General features: G+C 41.0%; 1 protein-coding gene across 1 annotated transcript in view; it reads right to left on the bottom strand.

Annotated features, from left to right (window-relative positions):
* RASGEF1B (RasGEF domain family member 1B) overlaps positions 1-15,651 on the bottom strand; it is a 147,629-nt gene extending 131,978 nt beyond the window's left edge. Inside the window, exon 1 of the mRNA XM_036278429.1 lies at positions 15,607-15,651. The gene's annotated coding sequence lies outside the window, so the exon portion shown is untranslated. The remainder of the gene's footprint in view (positions 1-15,606) is intronic.
* Between the last annotated feature and the right edge of the window lie 4,606 nt (positions 15,652-20,257).

Genomic DNA, 20,257 nt, shown 5'->3' on the forward strand with positions numbered 1-20,257 from the left:
GCCAGACTACTGCACAGGTGTGCTGTAACCCTCCTTTTGTATCACATCAGGGGACATATAATGTCTGAGTGCCCTACTTTCAGTGATGTTAAAATTAATTAGTGGTGGCAGGCATTGTCAACCTGATCTCTCCTTTATAAAATTCCTAATTAATGTTTGAGCTGACAGTTTTAATGGTCATTAGTAATTGTTTCCTAGATCCATTAGCGCACTCATGTGCCAATGCACACTTTTAAGCTTCGAAAGTCTTACTCTAGCACAATAGCAGATCATTAGCTATGTTCCCAGGATTTTACTGTGTGGGCTTTTTAAAAACATTGATTAAAGAGAGATTCCATTTTACAGGAGAGCCTGTAAAAGGATACTGGAGGAGGTTTGGGTGCTTACAGTAAGTGCTTACCTGTCTGTCCTCTTGAGGTAAGTAGCACTTCTATACTACAATGGAAAACTAAGACTTTTGTGATTGCTCAAGGTTTTATTCAATCACTAAGTTTTTGAATCTCGAAAATGTCTGATTTTTATTTCCACAAATGCTCATTTTGCCATTGAGAGAAATAACCTTGAAAACTCTGTACACGTGACCTAAACGACTCAAAGTTAAGCAGGATTAGTTACATTTTCTTTTCTTCTCTTTAAGAAAAAGAACATAGTCACCTCTTTCAGATGCTGGCACCTTCTGTCTGCTCCTTAGCTCCTTAAATTGGCAGAAATGAAACTTATTGGCAGGGTAACTATTTAAGTCCTTTTTTTTCCTACTACCTTAGGGAAAATGGTTTTAGATACTTAGTTTTAATTAGATATTAAAAAAACTATAAGGTTCTTCTCAATGCTTTCACTGATTCAAAAAATGTTCCATTCAAACTAATGTTAGGTTGATTGTTCAAAAAAATTAATCAATTATCTTTTTGTTCAAGAACCATCCATAGCTCACCAAAATCAAATTCAAATTCAACCACATACTTTTTTTTTTTGGTGGTACATGCCCCTAGCGGGGACCGAACCCAGGACTCTCTGGTCCGCAGGCCAACACTCAGCCGCTGAGCCAAACTGGCCAGGGCCCCAACCACCTACTTTTGAGTTCTGAATTTCATTATGGATCCCTTACCACCTAACCACCTTTTCTCTTTCCACTCCTTCTGAGAAACTCCTCAATATTGCCACTCCATTCTGCTCTCTGGCTCTGTCTGCTTTTACACATGCTAATCCTTAACCTGAACACTTTCTCATTTCTCTTTCCCAATACACATTCTAGCCTTGCTTTTACTTTTCAAATCCAGATCAAGTGTAAACTGATCTGCAGCATTTTCCTGGTGATGGCCCTTGCAGCTCTTTGTTCTCTAAAGTATATCTATTTAGAAAGAGAATGGAGTGGTTTAGCATGTAAGTTTTCTCTTTCACAGTGTGTTTGTTATGGTTAACTAGATTGCAAGAGCAAACATAGTATGCTACATAGGACTTTATTTTATGAATTTTTATTTATTTTTTTGTTACAGATATTTTACCTTTTTACCCCATTGCACCCTCCACCCCACCCCCCTCCACCCTGTCCCTGGCTTAGTTGTCCATGTCCATTGGTCATGCATACATGCATATAAGTTCTGTGGTTTATCTCTTCCCACCCTCCCCCACCCCCCATCCCCTCTTCTGAGGGATGTCAGTCTGTGCCCTACTTCCATGTGTCTGGGTCTACTGTATTCATAGGACTTTATTTTAAAATCTTAATAAATTGAAATTCCCATGAATTTTTAAAAGGCAATTGTGATTGTGTGCTTATCAAATCAATAAATAGCATGACTCTAAGAGTGTGGCAGATTTTTTTAAATGCACACAATTGTCATGTTTTCTTATGCCAAAGTCCTCTATAAAGTGTCTTTGAAGCTCCTCCTACAAAGAGATGGAGTCTATTTCCCCAGCCTTTGAAGGTTGCTGGCCTTTGGACTTATTTTGGCCAGTAGAATACAGGGAAAATAATGATGCCCCTGTCCTGTGCTTAGGAGTCATAGGGCTTTTCTTGGTTTTAGTTGCTGTCTTGGGACTCTTCTTCCAACGTGTGACAAGCCTAGGCTAGTCTGCTGGAGGATGGGAAAGCATGATGGGCAGAGACCAACCATCCCAGCTGAGGTGCCTCTAGACCCACCAGCCCCCAGGTGACCTAGGAGCTGACCACAGACGCATGAGTAAGCCTATCAAACCCAAAAGAACCACAATTTGACTACAGCCTAAATTCTGACACAGAATTAGGAACCAAATTACTATTTTAATCCACTAAGTTTGGGATGGCCTAATACATGGCAAACATTATGAATACAAAGGGAAAACAGATTTCAGATGGCAAAAATCTTGATCTTAAAATATTTTAGCATTCTAGAACACTAAACTATGCTATTAAGATAAAATATAACTGAAGTAACTACAAAGCTCTAAATTCAAGTTCCAAAACCAACTGAGTGAATGCAGGACAATAGAGATATAGTTTACCAACACATATGTAAAACACAAGCATGTAACTCAGCCTTGTATTTTCACTCTTCCAACCACATTAATATGGCTTTATGCTGTGTGAAAGGTAAAAGATCTCCAAGTGGGTTTGCCCAAGGACAGTGACCATGATGCTAAAGGGCCTAGAAACCATCTTACACAAGGAAAAATGGAAGGTAATGCAACTGTGTATCTCGTAGAAAGACTGAGAGGGCAGAGTGGATAAGATAACCATCTCCAACTATTTGAAGAGCTATCATGTGGAAAGAAACCGGACATATTCAGTATCATCTCTCTAAAAATTAGGACCATATTTAGTATCATCTCTCTAAAAATTAGGACCAATGAATAGAAGCTATAAGAAGGTGGATTTCAGGTCAACATAGGAATAGAGTAGAGTTGTAGAGGCTGCATATGTATATTGTTTTTTAAAAAATTAAATGTGTTGGAGTTAACATTGGTTAACAAAATGATAACATATGTATGCTGTTTAAGAGTACAACTATGTATTCAATGTTGGGTCCTTGGCTTATCAATTGTGTGATATTGAGTCGTTGCCCAATCTCACAAAACCCCAGTTTCTCCCTCATCTATAAAATGAAAAAGTACCATTTTATAAGGTTGTGATAAAGATTGCATAGAAGGCCTTGCCTGGTTTGGCTCAGCAATTAGAGTGTCAGCTTGCAGACCCAAGAATCACGGGTTTGATTCTTGTCAAGGGCATGTACCTCGGTTGTGGTTTAGTCCCTGGCCCTGTTGGGGTCATGTGGGAGGCAACCAGTCGATGTGTCTCTCTCAAGAAATTTTACTTATCATCATTCATAATAGGAGCTATATTCATACAAAATGAACTGCCTCAGGAGGTAGGAAGCTCATTCTAACTGGAGATATTCACAGGAGGTTTGGGAGGTGTTTGTAGGGTAGATTTAAGCATCAGATGACAAGTTGGGCTAGATGACATTTATTTTTTTTGTTTTTTGTTTTTTTGTTCAGGTAGAGTGGGAGGGGGAGAGAGGAAGAGAGAGAGAGGGAAACATCGATGTGAAAGGGACACATCGAGTGGCTGCCACCCGCACGACCAACCAGGGCCGGGGACAAACTGCAACCGAGGTACGTGCCCTTAGCGGGAACCAAACCCGGGTCTCTCCGAACCGCAGGCCTAAGCTCTAACCGCTGAGCCAAACCGGCCAGGGCTGGGCTAGATGACATTTAAATTATCTTCCAATACCAAGTCAGTCATTCTGTATCCCTTAAGACAAAAATAACTTATTTAGCATCTCCCAGAATACGTAGCACTATTGATCAAATAATGTTCATCTACTATTTTTAATAAATATTTTGATTATATAATTATAAATGTTTGTTTTTCTCATAGTAAGAAGATATGTGAGGATTTTTTATTTTCTTATATCTTGTCTCCTCTAAAGAAAGTATATCACTAAATCTTATTATAATTGCCAGTATTGACTAAATGTGTAAATTGACTAAAGTGTAAATTTTAGTACTACAAACTCTTCTTTATGGACATTTGAATTCATATGTAAAAAGCTCTTATCTTTTCCCACTTTGTGTTTTCCTATCAGAATGCCAAATTTAAAACTGGTTAGATATTTTTAAGATACAAAAGGCCAAACTTTCTTTCATGACTGACCTCCTATGGAAAGTCTAAGCTGGAGCCAGTAACCATTTTTCCTTTTCTTTGTACAGAGAGCATCTGGAAACACTGACCACAACCATGCTTGCTCCTAAAGGCACAGCAGGCAGTTCAAACTCTCACTACAATTCTACTTAATAAAATAGATCGGGTAGAATTACCTAATGGGGTAATATGCCTATCTTCCTCAGTTATCACTGTTATAAGTTAATAAGGAGGAATTCACGTAGGCCAGGGTGCTATCTTCATGCTCTCTGATAAAAACCTTTCCTTTTCTTATGATGAGCTCCAACATAATAATCAGCATTAATCACCTATGAGGAGGATTCAACTTTCCTCATCAACAGAAGTTTAGAGTCAGGTACACTAGCCAACAGAATTCTAAAATCTGTGAGCGGGTAGAAGAGTTCTAAACCGTGGGTTCATATGAGCTTTGAATTCTGCATGTGTGTGAAAGGAACAGACAAGAGTATTCATAAGCAGAAACAGGATGTGCAGACCATTCGGTGCCTAGTGTTGTGCCACACACCGAGGAGCACATCGATCAGAAATGTGCTCCATTACTAAGTGGAGATGGAAATACAAGCAAGCAGTTTCAACAGGGTGAGGGCAATGATGCAAAAGAGAACAGAGTGCTTTTAACTTAGAATAAAGGTTGAAGGAGGGGTAGGAGAGAAGTGGAATTGGGAGAGAGACTTTGGAGAAGGGAATGAGGCAGGAATTAATACAGGGAACAGCATGCACAATGGCCCAGAGTCATAAAGTAGAGAGTAGTGTGTAGGGTTTGAGGAAATGTGCAATAGGAGCTGAGCCTGGGGAGATGAGGTGGGGTAGGTATATCGCACATGCCTCACTCTACCAATCGGAGAGATTTAGACTAACTCAGTAGTCAATAGGAAGCTAATCCACCTCTAGTCAAGTAAGTAACTTGATCACATTTGCAATTTGGAAGGATAACTCTGCAGTGGTATGGGTGAGGTGTTGGAAAAAGTAGGTGAGAGTGAAGACAGAGAAACTAGTTAGAAGGCTCATCAGTAATCAGATGAGAGAGATGATGAAGGCCTTAATCACAGGAACCACAATGGGGAAGGAGAGGGTGAATGTTAAGGATTTAGAATCATCTAAATTAGATGGCTGACCCAGTGGATGAGGGAGAGGGGAAAATTATGGACGATGCCCAAGTATCTGGCTTGATTTGTTGGGTAGAAGGCAGAAACATTCATTGAGAGAGGAGCAGAACATTTGTAGAGCAGGAGAATCAAAAGAAGGGAAAGAGAAGCTAACTGGTTTAGTTTGGAACATGTTGAAAGAATGAAATAAGAGAATAAAGAAAATTGCTCAGGGAGAGGGTTGATTTAAAGGGGAAAAAAGGTGCACCAGGAATGGAACACTGGGGAACACAAAATTGGAGGCATTACTGAGGAAGAATGAAATAGCAAAAGAGAGTAAGGTCAAATGAGAATTAGAAGTCAGCTCTCATAAAAGCCAAGAGAGGAACAACTTTTGAGAAGAGGTCAAATGCATCAAGTTAGAGAACTGAAATGTATCCTTGGTTCAGCAGTTTCCTGCTGACCTTGACAAGATCACTTTCACTGGTGCAGTGAAGGAAAAAAACAACTTTGTCTCTGTCTCTCTGTTTCTCTCTCTCTCTCCCATCTATTTTGTTTTAATCTCAACTTGCCTCTTATGGCTGATTTTCTTTGAAAGTTCTTAGTATAAGAATTGCAGTTTCTGACTCTTACAAATGAATAGAGCTTTTTGAGAGCTATCCTGTAGGGGCCTGGCCAGTTTGCTCAGTGGTTAGAGCATCGACCTGCAGGGTCTCGGGTTTGATTCCTGGTCAAGGGCACGTACCTGGGTTGCAGGTTTGGTCCCCATCCCTTGTCAGAGTCGTGCAGGAGGCAACCAGTCAATATGTCTCTCTCACATTGATGTTTCTCTCTCTCTCTCTCTCTCTCTCTCTCTCTCTCTCTCTCTCTCTCTCCTTCCTCCCTCCCTTCCACTCTATCTGAAAATCAATGGAAAAATGTCCTCTGATGAGGACTAACGCACACACACACACACACACACACACACACAAAGCTATTCTGTAAGCAAATGTTTTTTTAAAGGAAAGTTGAATTTATTCATTAAGCTATTCATCAGAAAGGTTTCACAAGGCACTTAAAGAAAAGCAACCTAACCCCAGGTAATCAGAAAACAGCAATCTCAGATACAACAATATGAGAATTTCTTTCCCTTTCTTTTTCTACCACTTCCCTGTCCTTCTTAGCAAGCAGCTTCAATATGGAAATAATTATGCTTGGTGCTTTGGGGGCATAAATAACAAACAAGGCACAATCCTGCTCCACCCAAGCCCCCAGCCAATCTGATTACCAACCCCTGCAAAAGACAGACACACTCTCAGCCAACCCTAAAAGTAAGCTAGGCTAAAATAAATATCCCTACTAGTAAACATAAACTTCTACGGGGGCTCAAATGTAATTCCCCATCTCTCATAAAACACAGGAAACGACCTTTAAAAACATAGACACAACTGGGGAGTTCATCGCACCACTGATTACCTCCCAACTCTTCAGACCATAAACTTTTATGCAATCGGCTCTCTGTTCAGTTCATTTGTACTCATTTATTTTACCAGGCACCCAGACTGTCTGTATGAAAAACCTAACAGGCATTAGTGGAGATTTCAGGCTTTATTCTGATCCTTTTGTTAAGTTGAACTTGAACAATACCACTTGGACTCTTTTCATCGAGTGGTAAAGTTCTTAAAATTAAATGCAGAGCCTCATGGATTATGTGAGCACCAAAGCCTCCTTCTCCCGGAGAAGATAAACTGGGACAGCAAGTTATCTGGAATGGCTTCCGAGAAACACTGTTTTGATCTGAGTCACCTCATGGTGATCTTTGCAGTTCATACCCCTTTTAAAGTTCTTTGTAAAGCAAGTGCCTTTAAAGGGACGACCTAATGCTGTATGCTCACACATTATTTCCCACTTGCGCAGGCTTGCTATTTATAACTGAGGCCTTTTGGAAAATGAAAATGAAAAACTGTAGCTAGAGAGACCCATAATATAAGTCAGGTCACACTTTTTGGGCATCCTTCTGTGCCCCTTTGATTATATTTCAAATAGGAATAGAAAAGAAATCTCCAAATATAAAACCTTCTCTTGCAGGTGGTTAGGGCAGAGGTGCTTGCCTGGTTTGGGATGGCAACTTTACCATTTATTAGCCTGTGACCTTGGACAAGTTCTTTATCTTCTCTGGGTTTCACCAGGAAAATGATCAAATGAGAGACTAGATATGAAGAATGTGTGTTAGTGTTTGGCGGAGAGTTCTCAAACAATGGTAGCTATAATAATAATTATTGTTGCTGTTATCCTTCATACCAAGTGGCCCTGGATTACCATTTAAAGCACACCACCTCACATATGAAAGGCATTCAGTGTCTGTTTATTTCTTAGTGGATGCTTGGCTGACACAGAATGCTTAGAATGCACTATTTCCAAGAAGGGCTTCCTCTCCTTGGGCTTTCTCAAGGGTAACCAGAGCATTCAGAAGGTAGCAAAACTGCATAAATCCTGTATTAATTCTGCTGATAACTCTGTAGCACTATTTCTCAGAATTTAGTGATACTATTTTTTCTCATCTATATAAATAGAGAGTATGCATATATTATGCTAATCTTAGGTCACCTTTTTTCCCTATTCCCAGGTGGGACAAAGTAGTTCTTTTTATGTCAATAACCGATCAGGACAGTATTTTGACTTAACATTTCCATCTGAAGTTCCATTTGATTTTTTCAAGCTGGGTTTGGGAGAAAAAGTTGGGGCAATGTTAATGGAAAAGGGTCAGCACATTGAGACAAGGATAGAATAAACAAGAGTTCTTTAAAACAAATATGACTCCATGACCTTTGATAATGGGGAAGTCCCCAATAGTAAGAGTCTGGAGATTATGTGTGTGGGGGGGGGGGGCGGGGCTGTCAGCCAATCATTTCTCTAATATTTAAACATCAAGTGCATTGTGTCTATGCATCAGCCCATACATGTGGTACTATGTCAGCCTTTCTAGATAAGCTATGAAGCAAGATCAGAATAACAGGAAGGATTTTTGTCTAAGTTTGTTGTTTCCTATTTTTAATAGTGTATGGGCATCTGCATATGTCCGAATTGATGAATTTTATAAACCTAATTAAGTGTATTCTACAGATACGAATTGTACGAACATCATTGATTTTCTGCAGCCTTTGGGAGCTGGCATTGAATATTTTTATATGCTTACAGGAGAACATAGATTGAATTGTATTGGTTTAAGCATATTTGTTTGATCTTATTACAATTCTTTGGAGCTTATAAAGTCTGTTGATAGAGCCATCTGGCCTGTTAGCAATGTTGGGATGGGTAGACTTCTTGTCTTTGTACATCAGAATGCATTTCTTCCCCATTTAGACTCTTACCTTTGGACCTAATGTAATAGATACACTCCAGCCTAAGTTGTGCTTCAGTGGTAGTGAGAATCCAGAAACTGAAATTTTAGGTATATCTATTTCCACCTCTGTTTATTTAATATTTAAAGAATAGTGCTAATGATACTGATTTAAAAAATTTCTTGTCTTGTCCTGGCCAGTTTGGCTCAGCAGTTAGAGCGTTGGTGCACCAACCAAAGGTTCAATTCCGGTCAAGGGCACAGACCTTGGTTGCAGTTCAGTCCCCAGCCCTAGTTGGAGTCATGCGGAAGACAACCAATTATGTGTCTCTTGCACATCGATGTTTCTCTCTTTCTTTCCCCCCACCCCACCCATCTGAAAATAAATGAAAAAATATCCTCAGGTAAAGATTTAAAAAAAAAAATTCCTTGTCTTCAGCAGATATCGTAGGCCACTCACATAGAATACTACTTCAGTAGCCATTATGAGGAATAAGAAGATGAAAATAGCTGACTGAATGACAGGCTAAGATTCCACATTCACTTCACCACCAATAGACAAGCACCACCTGCCTACTATGTGCATGCCTTTGTGTCAGGCATTTTGAGGAAAGAGACAATGGGAAGAAATGACATGGACTTTAATGGGTGTAATACTTGATGTGTTAAAGGGTTAACTTATTGAGTCAAAATAATAAGTATTATTTTATGTTAGATAAAAGGAGAATGGATCCAGGATGAGGTATGAGGAAAGAATTTACTCAACCCATAAAATCCTGTGTGATAGGGTTATAGCAAAAGCTAGATCCCAAGATGTTTGCCCCAGGAACTCCAAGCCTGTTTCTGATGGTAAAAGAATGGAACAGTATGCCAAATACATGAATAAAGATATTCATAAATATTATCAAAATAATGACAGCTCCTACATATAAGTATCAATAGAAATGTTATTTGATCAGATAATGGGTTCCATGACAGTGATTGAGTTGGAGTATTTTTAGTAAAAATTTGTTTGCCTCAGTTCTAAGGAGAACTTCTTTGAAATTCAGTATATGATACCTACGTTTACTACATTCAGAGCTCAAAAACAGGGTTCTCTGCTTAGCAGAGTTCTGCTCATCATCTTGTTCTCAAAGCTAGAAGTTAGCTTCTGTATCTCTTCTTCCTCATCCAGGCTTGACATAGGTGTCAGCAACTCCTTATTTTAATACCTTTAACTATATTTTCTGTACCAGGTTCTGACTTCTACCTTCACTGGATTCTAATTGACTTCCCATAGAGCATGTGGCCCACTCTCTCCCTGCTCTAATTGTGCACTAGGACACCACTACAGCTACTGTATCAATGGCCAAAATACTAGTGATGTAGAAAGATAGAAGTGGATTTCTGTCCCAGGCATTAGCAGTCTGAACACAAGCTGTCAACGGTTCTATGGAGTCAGAAATGCCACCTCTTCTTCACTGTTTCTCAGTCATATTCTCTTGGTCTAAGGTGGACCTTCTGGCTTTCCCTTACCACATGTGTATCCCAGCCAGCAAGAGTATCCTGCCTTTCCTATGAAGGGCATGACTCAGAAATAGCCTATATCACTTCCACTCACATCCCATTGGCCATAATCTCATCATATAGCCACTTCTAGCAGCAAGGGAGGCTAAAAAAAAGGGTTCTCTTCAGCAGGGTAGACATGTGCCCCATTAAAACCTCCATTAATTTAAAAAGAAAACGAAAACTGACCTCTTAATGTGAAAGTTTCTTTCACCTTGTCACAAAAGCCCTAGAATAAAAATACTTGGTTTAATGTATTTTGCCTCAGTGACCAAAAGCTAAATACATAGAGAAATAGATCCAGTCAAATCAGGGGCACTTATACTCAAAAAATTAAAATTATGTTTATCTAAAACTATAGTAATTATAGTGGCTTGCTTTAATTATTATTTTCTGATTCCAGTCCTGACTTTCAGTAGTTTTGTGGACCAAAATGATGGGAATAAATGGCATGGACTCTAATGGGTGTAACAGAAAATGTTTCTTCATCTTCTTGGGTCACTGAGAGCCCTAAATATTAAGACCCAAGGTACCTCTTATAGAATTGGGGGTGTCTCTCCAGACCCAGCCATGACATAATGATATAACAGTCAATCATTCTCAACGAGCTGCGATTTACAAGACTACTCTGAAAATGCTCTCTGTTTGCTAAGATAAACTTTCCTTTGGTAAGAAAATTTCTCCAGCGCTAAAAGGAGCTAAAGATTAATCTGTAAAAAGGGGCACCTCTATTTCTTTTCTTCCCACAGATGCCTCCCAAGTTTGAAATAAAGCAGCTCTGTATTTTGTTGATTCTCAGATCACCAGTTCCTTTCTTTTTATCTGTTGTTTATCCAGTTACTTCCACCTGGCCCCTGCAGTTTCCCCTTCACTCACCCAGAAATACGGAAGGCCCAGGGAGCCTGTTCACGTCCCTAGCCACCCTTCCATCTAATAACACTGCTGTCCTTCAAGGCGGTGTGTGTCTCCATATCCTTCTGGTTAAATCAAATAATATGTCACCGCTACGTTTCTTTTGATTGAAGACAAGTTTACCTGTCACCTAAATTATTTTTGAGAAAGGAAGGTCAGCATAGCCATGGTCATGGGCAGCTTCTAATCCAAAACAACTCCATCTGCCTGTGTATTCTGTGCAGTTTGCAGAGGTCATGGCACTTTCCTGGGTTGTTCTGATTCGGCATGATCTACACAATGCTTTGCTGAGTCGAAATAATTCTTTCAGCCCAGTCTCTTGTCTTGCCAGTAGCACCAATGAGAATTTTGTGGGAGAGCCTGGTAGTTGAATTTAATGTCATCCTCTAATGTTACTTATCTCCCTAAGTCCCTGCTTTTGTCTCTGTCATCATCGTCTAATTCCCTTTCAATAGTCCACTTTGGATCTGCCATTAATTTATAAAATCCCAAAACCCCTTTTGCATTTACTGTTACCCTTTGAAGTCTCTTGGGGCTAACATTGTTATTGTTGAATACATTCAAATAGTCGGTCTTAATTTATTCTCCAGAATATCTCCTAGAAATTACAAAGAAAGTCCTCCAGTTAAAACATTGTGGAATTTGAAGAAATAAGTTAATCTTGAATTTTCACAACATAGTATTTAGTAGCTGCAAAGGTAAGAAAGATGAAGCTGCCAGGTCATCCCCTGGAAATCCCAAGACACATATTTTTAACATTTGCATTCTTATTTACATAAATTTGCATGCTTCATTCAAAAGGTTCTGACTCTAATTATGTAAAATAAAACACACAACTCCTCTTGACTTGAGGGTAGATAACCACATATTTCAGGCTTGCCCGCCTGCCTGCAGCCCAGTGATTTCTCTGGCTTCTCCCTCTTCGGTCCAGAAGTTTCTCTCCTTTATTTCTATTCAATAATCATAACCGTTAATAAAAAATAGTTATTGTTTAGTTGTAAGACTGTAATTAGCTCCAACATATTCTTTTATCTATTATAAGCTCGCTTTGGCATCTTCTGTTTTCCAGTCGGAGGTTCTCACATCTTTCCTCCCCCATAGCAAAGACATTGGTCCCTGGTTCAGTTTGAGGCACCATAATTTGGGTGACAGAAATGACATCTGGGTCCAGCTTATAGTCTTTCACCCAACAGAAAGTTTCTTGACAGTGAAAGAGTTTGAATTCTAGGCAGATGAATTACAGGTTTCAATTATCCACCCCTAGTGCTGCCTTCCACTGACCCCTGTAATTAAAGTTTGACTCTTGCTTACATTTTCGGCATCATTTTTCCTCTCCAGGTGGACAGATAACAGTTGATTGCCAAGTGAGTTTATTAGGGTATTTTACAACAAGAATATTAAGCCCAGGAGCCAGAGCTATGAGGGGAAAAGAGAGCAAGAATGTCCTCTGGGAGCAATCCCACTCAACCCAAAACAGCCCTGGTGTCACTGTCCAGACACCTACTGCTAACTCTGCCCTGGCCTGGGGAGGGGAGCTGAGAACCCTAGCAAAGATCCCCAAACCGGGGGTGATGGCACTGCACTCGATAGTCTTCTGCTCTCTGAAAAGCAGTCCAAAAAGTCACTTCCTACCATTCTTACACTGCTGTTTGTGTTCCTGCCCAGGTCTAGGAAAATGTGGAGGAAAGTCAAGGCTGTCTATTGGATTGAAATAAAATTTAGTCCAAAGAGACCCTCTGGGGTTCATTGACTTCTGGCCTCTGCCTTTGAAATGGCTTCTTTCTGTCCTCACAAAGTGGTGGTCTATTTAGAATCTATATAAACAAAGTCAAAATAGGTGGGGCTGGAGGGGACAGAGGCGAGACAGGGAGTGTTGGAGCCAAAGCCAACACACTTTGTGATGTTCAGGGTGTGTTTTGTTTATTTGTTGTTTTAATCTTTGGGCCAAATGATACTCCTCTCACTTGCACTGGAGTCAGCAGAGGGGAAGTGCAGACCTCACAGAAACTCAGTCCCAAGAAGCTTGGGTCGCTCCCCTGCTGTGCCTGCCAACAGCCCAGCCTGGAGCTTCCTGTTCATCTGGGAGTTCGCACTCTGCAGGACTTGCCACCAAGGCGACATTGCTAGGACATGCAGGAAAAATAGAATAATTTCCTTTGAAGACTGCAAAAACTCTGGTCTGTCCACAGATACTTATGTGTTAAAGACAAAAGCTCTATTGAAAGAATTATTTGTTTCTGACTTGTCCCAACAGGGACAATGTTTCATCCTAGTCACTGGCTGCGTATACTCTAGAGATGCACCACTACAGCAAAAGGACAGGGAAGTGGCAGGTGTCCCAGGTGGACCGTGGCCCTTCTGGTAAGGTGTGCCTGGAAAGTGTCCTGGATATACTTGCCAGCATTTTACTTCTCTTCCTGACATGTGACACCACCTTCTGTAGCTCTCCCATTTCTTTTTCCTTTCCTTTATTGATTTTTTTTTGACAGGAAATCAGAGGGAGAAAGAAATAGAAACATCAAAGAGAGAGAACATCGATTGGCTGCCTCCTGCATGCCCCCATTGGGGATTGGGACCACAACCTGGGCATGTGTCCTGACCCAGAATAGAACCCGTCGACATCTTGGTGCATGGGTCAACACTCAAACACTGAGCTACACCGGCTGGACCCATTTCTTGAGATAAGCAAATTGAGACTGTGTTTCCTCTAAGCTTACTATGTGTATTGCTTTTCATTTGCGTAATTTGTTGAGTTCTTAATACACAGTGAACAAAATATGTTTTAAAAAATCCTGGCTCTTGTGAAATTATATTAAATTATGTAATCCTGGTGACAGTCCCATGAGGCAGGTACTGTTATGATGCTCTTTTATTACAGCTGACTTTCTCAAAGTCACATAGCCAGTGAATAAGAGAACTGGGATTTGAACCAGGCAGGCTGGCTCCGGAGAGCCCACACTCTTATCTTCTAGCTCTACACTCCATGGCGGGACTACGTGCATGATTTCAGCTTCAGGATAGTAGCAGTTCAGGCAAAAACCTGTCATTTCTCCTCTAGAGGCAAAGTCTTTCTCCCACAAAATAGTTTAAATAACTACTATGTTTGAAAGAGGTAGTGCTGTGGCTGGATTTCATATTAATATGTTGAAGGGGGCCAGAAAACACCACCCCAAACCGTGCCACTTTGGCATAAGGATTATTTTGAGATGAAGGCGAAATAGCATCTAAATCTCACTGACCAGCTTAAAACTGGTTCTGCTCCCTTAAAGCAGATTGGTGATCCACTCAATCTGAGCGATTTTACAGAGACAGCACTACACATGTGCCACTCCTGTCCTCAGGGTGAACCGGAGCCAAGAATCTTCCGTCTACACAACTCAAGTAATAGAAGTGTGGCCACTGCCACCCTCTACGAAGCAAGAGCTCCTCCAGTGAGGAAGATCCCACGCATGGATCAAATGTGGACAAATCAAAACACGGATCAATCAGACTCTGCCAGACGGGAATTCCTTCGTGCATTCCCTTGCCCCTCAACCCTATACCACAATTGGCCAAGTTTCAAATCCCTCCAATCAAAACTTGCCCCACCACCATTACCTCATGTGACTATTCTCCCTGGTGCCTCCTGCCTCCCTTGAGTCGACGCAGCAATAAATACATCACTCTTTCTTTTCTCTAAGGTCAGTGTCATAGTTTTGGCTCCTATGAGCATAGGGCAGGGGCCCTTGCTTGGTAACAAAGGCAACTGAGAAACAGCAGATACAGGAAAAGCTCTCTGCTCTCCCCCATTCTGTCTAAAAGCAGTACATACATTTCCCTTTGTAAAGGCAACATGAATTTGTAAAGGTGCCTTCTTCTCTTATACCAGGAGGTGGGTGACTTATCAATAGAAAAGGCACCAACTTGAGTCTGCATAACAAACCTTACTAAATAACTCTTATCTTCCATTCACTTCCCCCATATATTCACCTTCTCACAATTTAATGCCCAGAGAAGCCCAAAGCCTTCTTTCTTTCTCTTGTCACTTCTCCACAGTTTATCACTCTTTGTCAAAATGGTGTATAAACCTCAACTATAACTGCTTCTTTGGGTCTTCATTTCTTTTCTATAAAGGCCTCCTTATTCATAGTAATAAACCTTTTTTTTTTTCTGTTTATCTGTCTTTTTGTTTTTCAATTTAATTTGCATTGCCCCAGGTACTGAACCTAAGAGAGTAGAGGAAAAGGTTTTTTCCTCCCCTATGATGTAAGTGACTAAAAGCATCCTCTTTCCTTCTAACCAGTTTTGACAGTCAGGGGAAGGTGAATCAAAGAGCACAAGATACCAGGACATTAAGGGAATTGGGGAGGACATCATTAGGATGGAAGTAGAGGCAAAGCGGAAATAAGGAACCTCAGATTAACATTTTCTCTACATTTATGCCTCGGGCAAGTGCCACGAGGACCAACCAGATAGTTCAAATTTTAGATTTTATCAGCCATTTCTATGAGGTCTATTTGCTTACCTCCCCCAAATAGCTCAAGACAAAAAGAGATAATAGCTAACAGGCTGAAATTGTATTGTTCAACAAGAAACAGATTCATTCTTACTTTGCCAATTGGCTTCTCAATCAGAGGGCTGGTAAAGCAGACTGGAGTTATGCTGCTGTACATTGACGTTTTCCATTGCTGTTCCTATAAGAAAGGAAACACAGAAAGAGATTTCAGGGACTTGACTGGCTTTTCTGCTGCGTGGAACCGTTTCCTTGCTTCTCCCAATAATCCCTGAAGCACTCAAACTGAATAGTTCACTTGAAATACCCGAGTCAGCATTTTTGCACAGGCATCTTCAGTTTGCAGCTTGTGCAAATTCATTTAACCTTGTGCAGGGACATAGTACAAAACCATTTATGACATTTTGAAGGAATTCTTACACATATGTTGACATGAATGCAGAATATTTTCAGTTTAATCTGTTAAGGTATCTTCATAGAACATAGATCGGACTATGTGTGACTCTTTAAAAACATTGTTTTTTCTTTATTGATTTTAGAGACAGAGGAAGGGAGAGGGAGAGAGATAGGAACATCGATAAGAGAGAAAGAACATCAGTTAGCCGCCTCCGGCATGCCCCTCACTGATTTGGCCCACAACCTGGGCATGTGCCCTAACCTGGAATCAAACTGGCGACCTCTTGGTACATGGGCTGTGTGAATCTTTTTTAAAAAATAACTTTACTAATATCTCATTGCATGAAAATAATGACCACAGTTAACGTCTGGTTTTCAAATCTTTGAAGCTGTGTAGAACACTATTCAAAAGTTCCCTACCTGCTTTTCAGAACCCTGAAAAATGTGGCCCTTTCCCATTTGGGGGGATTCAGCTCTAACTCTGTCCCACAATTTATTCTAAACCTCAAGCCATATCTGGTGAATGTGTTTTTCTTGAACAGACTCTAGTCTATTTTATTTTCGCTGTCTCTGGCTCCTAAAGTATTCTGTCCTCAGTATCTGCCTGTGACTTCTTACCTGTGCTATGGAGCCCAGCTCAGATTCCCTAGGAAATATTTTGCTCTTTCCCTCAGGACCCAGGTGCTATTATTAGAGTATTCATCACTCTCTGCTGGGAACGTGAGCAACCGAGGAAAGGACTCGCATCTTAGTTGTCTTTGTTACCTTCGAAATCCAGCGTACGCCTTACACGTTGCTATGGTCTGAATGTTTGTGTCCCCACAAAATCTGCAGGTTGAAGTCCTAATCCCCAGGGTGATGCTGTTAGGAAGTAAGGTCTTTGGGAAAGGATGAGGTCAGGATGGCAAAGCCCCCACGAGTGGGATTAATGTCTTTATGGAAGAAGTCCCTTTCCCATGTGAGGATACAATGAGAAGTTTGCAGCCTGGCAAAGGGACCTCACCTGACCATGTTGGCACCCTGATCTCAGATTCCCAACCTCCAAAACTGTAAGAAATACATTTCTGTTGTTCATAAGACAACCAGCCTGGGGCATCTTGTTATAGCAGCTGAACATTCCTGCGGGTGTTTTCCCTAAGAGGACTCTTTCCTTTGTCAGCTGAATCTCTCTTTATGCAGTAACTGATTTCCAAACCCCCTCCCAGGTCCAGCTCTCTTCGACCCCAGCGTTCGTTCTCACTGTCCACACTTCTCGCTCTCTTTCAGAGGAAACATCGAGAGGCTTGTTATTGAAAAAAAGATTTAACTATAGGTACCAATAACCCCATAAAATGAAAATGACCTTTAAAAAGGAATCCACTAGTATTGACCCATCCCACCTCCTGCTGTCCATTAATTGGCCACCTTTCTTGAGTGAAAGAAAGGTTTTCAGTGGTCTTCAAAAAGGAATGGCGAATGACCCTCTGGCATCTCTACCCCTGCTGTTACTAATTATCTTAACCTGGACACATTACTTGTATTTTCCACCAGGGTGGCCCTGTCTGTAAATGTGTTTTGTGTTATTTACACACATCTTGCAGGGTATTTTGAGACTAATTGTGAAGATATCTGTGGCCTAGAAAGGCAAAGCATAATTCCTGGGGAAGAGGCTGTGCAGGGTACCCTCAGGAGAGGCTGTTCAAACCTCTGACTTCTCCTGGTCGGAAAGCAGGGGTTATGGCTGGACGTGGATTTCTGTCCATTAGGAGTTAAACTGAGACTAGCAACTCCTTTCACAGGTCATGTTCCAGCCATCAAAGTTTAATTACTCTCAAACCCCACTGGCTCAGGTCCCTAATATATTAGCAAATGAATGAATAGAAGTTTCAAAGGATCCAGTTACCAAATCCCACCTTTCCAAGATAAAAAGACTTTGAATGGCACCAGGGTAATGACCAAAAGAGATCAACTTGAGACCAGAACTTTTTTTTTTTTTTAATGAAAATAACAGGTTCCGTTTTGATGATCAGGACACATGATTCTGTTTCAAGGAAGTCAATCTGCAGACGCAGTAGATGAATCTGAGGAACTCTGCCCTTCCCTGCGAGGCTGGCCTGGTTGCTATGGCAACACATAACTAGTTTTCTTAGGTTGTTGTGCAGCTTGATTTTCTTTAGGTTAAAGATTCTCTTGATACTGTTTGCACTGGGTGTTCTCAAGACTAAAACAGCCCAGCAGTTGCGAAATGTGGATTTCTCACCTAGAAATTATTTGTTTGGTGGGAAAATATGTGATGATTCTGGGCCATACAAGAAAAGGAATGTCTGAAAAAAAAAATGGGTTCAAATGCAAAACACAGAGTAGTGAGGGGCATGTAGTTATTACTAAATAGGGTTTCCCTTTCCCTATCTCTTCTCCTCATTTCAGGCTTTTCAGACAGGGTTTTGTTGCTGTCGTTGGATGGCTGAGTGGCAGGGTGGCTGGTATTAGACACTCCACATCTACCCACCATTTGCTAAATGTGGGAATGGGGGCGCTGAAGAAGGCCTTGGACAAAGTGGAATAACAGAGTTAGAAAAAAAGCAAGTTAGCCAACCCAAGAAGCTGCAGAATTGCTCAGAGGTCTCCACATCAAAGGTACCTGGTGTTACTTTTCTAAGACTGAATTCCTAAAAGGAGACCGAAGACGTAGTTAAAGGCTTGAACTGTAATTACAACCTTCAGTGTTTATCCTGGTGCCTGAAATATCAGAGCAACCCCTGGTGCAAAAGGACTGAAATAACCTAGGATTTTGATGAGGAAGAACGGCTGCAGGGATTACCTGGCGGCTCAGCTAGTTAACTGAGCAGTGGGATCCATCCAGGGGGCATCCCTGGGCAGCTCATCTTTCCCAATAATTTTGAAGGAAAGAATATGTCCTTCCTTAGAAATCTTCACTTTATATTCCATAGAAAACATGGACACTGATGTCCAGCAACTGCCCACCTACCTTCCCCATACCTAGGATCAATGTGTTGTTTCGAAATGGAAGCAGATTCTACCTTGAAGACTGTCATCCCACCCCCTAACCTCAGCCTGTCACCTGTTATTTCTCCAGCATAAAAATAACTGTACCTTGCATCTGTAGAGTGTTTCTCAAGAACTGCTGACACAGCACTTTAGTTGATGCTCACAAAAGCCACAAGCTGTTTCTGGGACCTAGATATTGAAGGAGCTATGCTATTTCAAACATTCAGTGGGAACCCAGGAAGGATAAAGTTCTTTAAAAAGAACATGGTATAGATTGTTGCCATTGCTCTGGTCCCTGTTCTCTCTGCCCCACTCCCCAGCTTATTGACTGGAGCCAACCAACAGGGTTTGGAGTTTGCTCCACCCACCCCAGCTGGAGTTCATTCCTCACTAGGGTCAAACACACAGACACAGAGGTGAGGTGGCCTTGGGAAGGGAGGGGATCTGGGTGGAGGGCCATTAAATGCTGACTCACTCAGGCTTGACCAGACTTCCTCCCTTTTTCCACACTCCAGTACAATTTTGGTGAACTTGAGTAAACCATGCATATACTGCTAAGCTTTCCTACTTCCTTCTGGGTTTTTATCACAGACCCACACCAGCTCCAGTGTGTGAAAATCCCCTCCCCACAACACTCATGAGCAGAGAGCAGGCCACAGGGAAGAGCATACTTATAAGCATTCCAGTTTTTCAGTTTTCTGGGCAGAATCCTATTGGAGCCTGACCTGCTTACACATTCTTCAGCACCCCCTCCGTCCCCAGTTCCCTTAAATGTCCCTCCCACTAAACATTTGCATTTAAATTTCCATTTCTTGGATGTTTTACATGCTAATTTTTAAAATGTCCCTTGAGCTTTTTCCTTCCTTCGCTATGTTTTATGCATCTTCAGTACCAGCTGCACCAGCCACAAGGCTACCATTACAAACACATGAACACAAGTGCTCTGGGAACTCCCAGCAACATGACTGCGACTTCTGAAAGAAGGCACGTTCCCTTCGCCAAGCTTTCTCGTCTCCCGCCAGCCTTTACCCAAGTGCATGTATATTTAGCTACTGCACCACACTCTTACACATTTTTCCACTTAACGTCACATGACATATCTTCTGTGTTGTTACATAATCTTTGTCACAACAAATCTTATTTATAATATTTAGTGACTACATCATGTTCCATCAACAGAACAGAGTATAATGTATTTGATATCATGATAAATAGTTGGGTTGTTTTTATTTATTTTTTCTAATTTTTTAAAAAGTTTAAAAACAGTTTTACAATTCATCCATTTGAGGTACACATGCAATGTTTCTTAGTATACTCACAGGGTTGTGCAGCCATCACCGCAATATAATTTTAGAATATGTCTG

The sequence above is a fragment of the Molossus molossus genome, unplaced genomic scaffold, assembly GCF_014108415.1.
Source record: "Molossus molossus isolate mMolMol1 unplaced genomic scaffold, mMolMol1.p scaffold_m16_p_1, whole genome shotgun sequence".
Lineage (NCBI taxonomy): Eukaryota > Metazoa > Chordata > Mammalia > Chiroptera > Molossidae > Molossus > Molossus molossus.